The following is a 7,243-nucleotide window of genomic DNA, read 5'->3' as shown; positions in this document are numbered from 1 at the left end:
TGTCTATAAACACAATAATAAAGGTATCCAGGAATGGCTTGAAAACTCTGTTCATGAGGTCCATGAATGCAGCTGGAGCATTTGTCAACCCGAAGGACATCACTAGAAATTCATAGTGCGCGTAGCGAGTTCTAAAAGCTGTTTTAAATATATCCTCTTTTCTAATTCTCAACTGATGGTACCCCGACCACAAGTCTATTTTTTGAAAAGTACTTTGCACCCTGAAGTTGATCAAATAAATCATTAATTCTTGGCAGTGGGTACTTGTTCTTAATGGTAACTTTATTCAACTGCCGATAGTCGACACACATTCTGAGAGACCCATCTTTCTTCTTGACAAACAGGACCGGAGCACCCCACAATGAAACACTCGGTCTGATGAAGCCCTTGTCAAGAAGGTCTTTCAACTATTCTCTCGACTCATTAAGTTCTACTGGAGCCATTCTATAAGGAGGTATAGATATGGGCTGAGTGCCTGGCATGAGATCAATGCCAAAGTCTATGATTCTTTCGGGAGGAAGTCCGGGAAGATCATCTGGGAAAACTTCTAGAAATTCTCTAACAACTGGCACTGACTGAAGAGTTGGTGGTTCTGATTCTGGATTAATGATGTGAGCCAAATAGGCGAGACACCCCTTACCGGTCATTCGTTGTGACTTAAGGTAAGAAATAAACTTACCTACAAGCGATGCTGAACTACCCTTCCACTCTAAGACTTCTTCATTTGGAAATTAGAACCTGACTATCTTGGCATGACAATCTAACATTGCATAGTAGGAAAATAACCAATCCATACCCATGATCACATTGAAATCCACCATTTCGAACTCTATAAGATCGGCTTTGGTGTTGCGACCTTGGACTGAAACTATACAACCTCTATAGACTCTTGTGACTTTCACTGACTCGCCAACTAGAGTAGATACTAGGAATGGCTCACTAAGTTGTTTAGGTTCTAGTCTGAGGTTAATTGCAAAGTATGGAGTCACATATGAAAACGTTGAACCTGGATCCATTATGGCATAAGCATTATGTGAGCAGACTAAAAGTATACCTGTAATAACTTCTGCAGATGCCTCTGCACTCTGACGATCAAGTGTAGCAAACAAACGGGGTTGTCCCCCTCCCTGAGTAACTCGATCTGCACCTCTACCTACCCCATGCTCGGCCTGATTATGAGAACCACGAGCCTGGGATGGTGCAACTGCAGTAGCTGAGGAACTAGAAGGACGAGTTGATCCACCACTGAAATTTCATCGCAACTTTGGGCAGTTGGCCTTTATATGACCAATATCTCCACAATGATAGCAACCATGAATCCCGAGCTTGCATTGACCTGAATGTTGCCACTTACATGTTCCACAAAGACCTTGTTGGTGTGAATATTGCTCAGCCTGACTTTGGCTATGTGAGGATGATGTCCTAAAATTCTGATTCTGGCGAGACTGGTTTCCATAACTCTGAGTACGTCTGAAGGAAGACCCACCACCTACTGATGACTGGACTGAGGTGGTGCTAATGACTCCTTATTAGAGGAATCCCTTCCACCTCCGCTGGATGTACCATTAAACCTGCCCGATGTTCGGGCTTTCTTGTTATGCTTTTTTTCTTCTCTCCTTAGTTGTCTGTCTTTTTCTAAGTGCTTGGAAAATCCTACAACAGAGGAGAAGGCTATCATCCCTACTGCTGCAGCTGATGTAGTATCCTTAATGTGGTAAGCTAAACCGCCAACAAACCTGCGAATCTTTGCTTTTTCTGTCTTAACCATATGAGGAGCATGCTTAGCTAACCTTATGAATTTCATGTAGTACTCTTGCACACTTTTTTCCCTTGCTTGAGCTGTTCAAACTCTGTAGCCTTAGCTTCCCTATCCTCTTCTGGGATAAAGTTAGCCATAAAGGCCTCTTCAAATTCTTCCCAAGTAGGCGGACCATCATCTTCATCTCTTTCCTTTTCCCACATCTCAAACCAAGCGCCGGCCACATCTCTAAGCTGGTAAGCAGCTAGCTCCACAGCTTCATCATCAAATGCTTTCATCACTCGGAGGGCTTTCTTGACACCCTCCAGCCACAATATCGGATCTTCATCAACTATCGAACCATGGAACAAATGGAGGACACAACTTCAAAAATTCATTCACTCTTGAGGACTCAGAATTATTCTGTCTATTTGATTGAGGTAGAATTTCCTCTCTTCTCTCATTCTGGTTGACCATAAAGGCTTTAAACATCTCCATAGCACTGTTGACAACATTAAACATCTGACCCTAATCGGGAGATATAGTTGCCTGAGCCGGAGCGGCTGTTGGGGGCGATACTGGATCATCATTCTCCACCCCTTCTTCTTATTCAACTTGGGGTACTTGGACTCCCTTTGTGGTTTTTCCCCTCCTTTTCTGAGTCGAAGCCTTCTTAGTTCTACCTTGAGCCACAATAGTAGCGATAGTTTCTTGAGCAACATCCTGAGTGTCGTTGTCAGAGTTGCGAGTACGAGCCATTTCTGCGAGTTTTGGAGAAACGAATAAATTAGATAATTTCTTAGAGGTAGGCTCTACTGCACGATCTAAAGTATAGAAAAAAGAGACTTTTCCTAAATGCTTGTAGCCTCCTATTTATAAGTATGGCATGCTTCATACACATAAACAAGACTCTACTAACACGGCTTCATAGACCCCTAGGACTCTATAAACCTGAGGCTCTGATACCAAGTTTGTCACGACCCATTTTCTGAACAAGTCACGACCGGCACTCGATCACTAAACATGACCGAGCGAACCATCTCTGCTTATCAAATCTATTATAACTCCAAACTTTATATGCAACAAGACAATACTCTAACCAAATACTTTTGTTAATTTAAGCATTTAAATAAATCAACTCCAAAACTTTATTCATACTAACCAATGAAATACTGCTAAGTTATTATCAAAAACATCTGAATCTTAACCTAACGACTATGTCTATGAAGCTTCTATTGATAAACTGACGCACTGCTCAAGACATGAGATTTTCAGGATAATTCTCTAAGTAAACAAAGAAATTACTAAATAAATATGACTCTACGGAATACTCCACGAATAAAAGCGGAGCTCACCAATAACACTAGAAGAGAAGGAAGTCCTAACCAGTAGCCTGCTCGGCTGCAAAATCGGTTCCTACGTTGTACTGCAGAACAACGTAGGTTCCCAAAAGAGAACATCAGTACCATCCATTGTACTCAGTGAGTCTCAACAACAGGGGGTGAAACTTTAATAACATATACATACGAGCAAATGTTCTAATGCATGTAAAACATAAAGCTTATAAGAATAATTCTAAATTATTGCATAATAGCAGTTTATGAATATTCTAAAAGAAATTCTTTTCTTTTTCTTTCTAATAAAAAAAATACTTCACTTTATACTTTGGGAGTTCCAACTATCTTGACTTAATTCTGTCTCAGTCACCGTGTGATTGGCACGGGTTCGATCCCAACCTGATCGAATAGGCCCAATCCACAAGGTGCCACTCGCTTCATGGTTCTCAGTGCTCATGTATCATACCTTAGACTGGCTAAGTAAATTCTCAGCAACGAGACCCTTGGCTCGTGTGCTCCCTACTTTGGTACAAGCAGTTTCAGGAAGTCAACGCCTTGGTCAGGACTCTCGGCCTGGACGATGACCCCTTCTCAGAATAAAGGATACTCCCAAAAATCTTTTCTTTCTAAAACTTCTTTTTGTGACCTTTCAAGTCTAAATCTTTTCTTTATAGAACATCATGTACATGCTCATGTTGGTATCCTTAAATATAAAGCATGACATAAGAATGAAATAAACATGTAAAAGTGTTTCTAAAGATTCTTGCTTCTTCATAAATTTTCAACATGAAAATAGCATACAAGAATAACACAAAAATCTGAAAAGTTACACATATATATCATAATAAATCAGCTAAACTTTTGCTAGAATAATTCTAAATTAATAGGTACTCACTCGCTCCAATTAAGTAAATATAAACTCTTTTAAGCAATTTATCAAACACCTTGTATGCGTGCTTTTGTGAGTTAAACCACTTTAGTAAAGGGTTATATCAACTCACCTCAAAACTTCTCGAGCCAATACGTAGGCCCCAGTCCAATTGACACCAGTCAAACAATCGATTCTGCAACAACCAGTGCATTTTAATCAATTTTAAAGTACTACACCTAAATATGAAATTTATTGTTGATATAGAGGAAGAAGGGAATTAACTACTTAATTCTTACCTAGTACTACTTAGGGTAATTGACAATAGGGAATTTTATATACCTGAATTCAAAATAAGTGATTTGTAAAGAACCCTAGATTTTTTTTTGTTGACTGCGTGAGTCTCTGCCTCTGTTAGTAGCGTTGTGCTTCAGTTTATCGTATAAGACTTTTTAGCCCTTTCGCCTTTGCTGAATGAACGTTTAAGCCTTTTGTTCTGTTAAGGCTTTTTAGTTTTATTTTGTTTAAGGTTTTGTCTTTTGCCTTCCCACTTTATGGGCTTTAGGCTTTTCCTTTCTCTTTTTTTTTTTTAACTTAATTAATAATTACTGATACTCATCTTAGTAATTAGTAATATTATTAATTACTAATTACTTAATTCGGCTCCTTACCCATCTGGAAATTCGGCTCCCATTGCTTCAAAATCAAAGGTCGATTATGGAATGTATAAGGCCCTATTTGGGTGATTTTCCTAGGAATGCCTATAGAATACTGGACTAAGGAAAATTTGGGGAGAATAGCCAGCTACCTGAGGAAACCTATATGCTCAGATAGATTGACCGCTGAAGGGGAAAGGATATCCTATACACGAATGTTGGTGGAGATGGATGTCTCACAAGACCTTCCAGATGATATGTTTATAGAAGAAAAAGAAGGAAAGTATAGAGTGCAAATTCTGGAGTATGAATGGAAGCCGGTATTTTGTGAAAAATGTTGCCAAATAGGTACACATGAAGAGAAATGTGAAAAAGCAATGCAGAAGAAAGCCCATGAGGTACAACAAGCAGGAAAACAGAGCAACAAGTAGGCAGAAACCAGGTCAAAAAAAAGTGGAGGGCAAAAGCTATTACTGAACAAGTAATAGAGAAGAAGGGACAAAGTAACATACAAGAGGAAATTCAAAGGGATGGGAAACAAGAAATGCATGATGAACAGAAGATGATAACAACACCAGAACACCGGGAAAAAGGGGGACCTGAGCAGGAAATGGGTATGCAGATAGTTAAGGCAACTAGAGGGAAACAGAAGATGAAAGACAAGACCAATTCTCAGCAAAAGGGAGCATTACTGGAGAAAGAGATCATGAATATGCTGAATAAAAATAGGTACAGTCCTTTAGTGATACATGATGATAACAGTTCTAAAAGAAGGACTGAAGGGGTGAGCCTCAATGAGGTAAATCCACCATGATAATTAGCACATGGAATATAAGAGGGCTTAACAAGCCCTTTAAGCAAAAAGAACTCAGGGCCTTTTTGCTTAATCAAAAAATTACTTTACTAGGTTTCCTTGAGACAAGAATAAAAGCTAGAAGTGGAATGAAAATTAAAAAGAAGTTTGATAAGGAATGGAAGATATAATCTGATGAAGCTGTGGCAAACAATGGAAGGATTTGGCTATTCTGGATAGACAGTATGGTGCAGGTCCAAATAATTGGGAGTACATCTCAGCTAGTACACTGCAAGGTGAAGGACAAGGAATCAAGCTTCTCAAGCTATGTTACATTTGTATATGGGATGAACAAGCTGAATGAAAGAAAGGAATTATGGGAGCAGCTAAGGCAAATAAGTAGAAGCATGCAAGAGGCTTGGCTGGTTATTGGAGATTTCAATAATGTATTGTCTATTAATGATAGACTCAATGGGCAACCAATACATCAGGGTGAAATAACAGATTTTTAGGACTGTATAAAAGATACTAGGCTGGGGCAATTGAACATGAAAGGGTGTGAATGGTCATGGTGAAACAAAAGAGATGCTGAAGTTAGAATCTACAGCAACATATACTGGCCATTTGGAAATGCCTCTTGGCTAACTCATTACAGTAGTCTAGAAGTAGTTTTAGATTGCTAGGTGTCTCGGATCACTCCCCCATCATTATAAATATTGAGGTAATGAGAGATCACTTACCTAGACCATTCAGATTATATACTGTGCTCCTAAAACAGAAGGAATTTGAGGAAGCTGTCCAAGAGATATGGAGGCAACAGGTTGAGGGGTGCACTATGTTCTCAGTGTGGAGGAAATTGCACAAGCTAAAAGAGAGAACAAAGACAATGAATAAAGAAATGAACTCACTGGAGAAGAAAATAGGAAAGGCTAGAGACCATTTGAAAAGAGTCCAAGGAGAAATGAATGAAGATCATTTCAATAGTTCTTTAATAGATACAGAAAAGCAACTGTTGATACAGATTGAAAAGTGGGAAGGCATAAATGAACAAGTACTAAGGCAAAGATCTAGAGCAATGTAGATTCAGGCAGGAGATCAAAACTCAAAATTCTTTCATGCTCACTTGAAGGCCAGGCAATCAAGAAACAGAATATCAGTAATATATGATGAGTAGGGGAATAAGCTGACAGATACCATTAAAATAGAACAGGAATTTGGTGGATTCTTTCAATCTCTATTGGGTACATCAGCTAGAGAACTGCCTTGTATTGATATAGAAGTTGCAAGGGATGGGCCATGTCTAAGCAAAGAGCAACAACAAATGCTTAGTGCCAGAGTAACAAAGGAGGAAATTGATGAAGCAGTAAGAGAATTACCAGATGAGAAGGCACCAGGAATTGATGGATTCCCTGCTGAATTTTTCAAAACCTATTGGAGTGTGGTTGGAGAGGAAACTAGGAAGGCAGTTACAGAATTCTTCATGAAAGGTAAAATGTTGAAAAGCATAAACTGTACTACTGTATGATTAGTTCCAAAGGTTATACGGCCAAAATTTGTTAAAGAATTTAGACCAATAGCATGTTGTACGACACTCTACAAGATAATAGCAAAAATCATCACATCCAGATTGAAGCTAGTAGTAGATTCTATTGTGGGACCTGCTCAGTCTTCATTCATAGAGGGAAGGAACATATTAGACAATGTAATCATAGCACATGAATTGGTGAAAGGGCGCAATCAAAAAGGGGTGTCTCCTAGATGTTGTATTAAAGTTGATATAAGGAAAGCATATGATTCAGTGGAATGGCCTTTTCTAAAAATGATTCTGATGGAACTTGGATTGCCTGTGGG

The sequence above is a fragment of the Nicotiana tabacum genome, chromosome 16 (genome assembly GCF_000715075.1).
Source record: "Nicotiana tabacum cultivar K326 chromosome 16, ASM71507v2, whole genome shotgun sequence".
Taxonomy (NCBI): Eukaryota; Viridiplantae; Streptophyta; class Magnoliopsida; order Solanales; family Solanaceae; genus Nicotiana; species Nicotiana tabacum.
The sequence above is the reverse complement of the archived record's forward strand: the minus strand, read 5'-3'. Positions refer to the sequence as shown.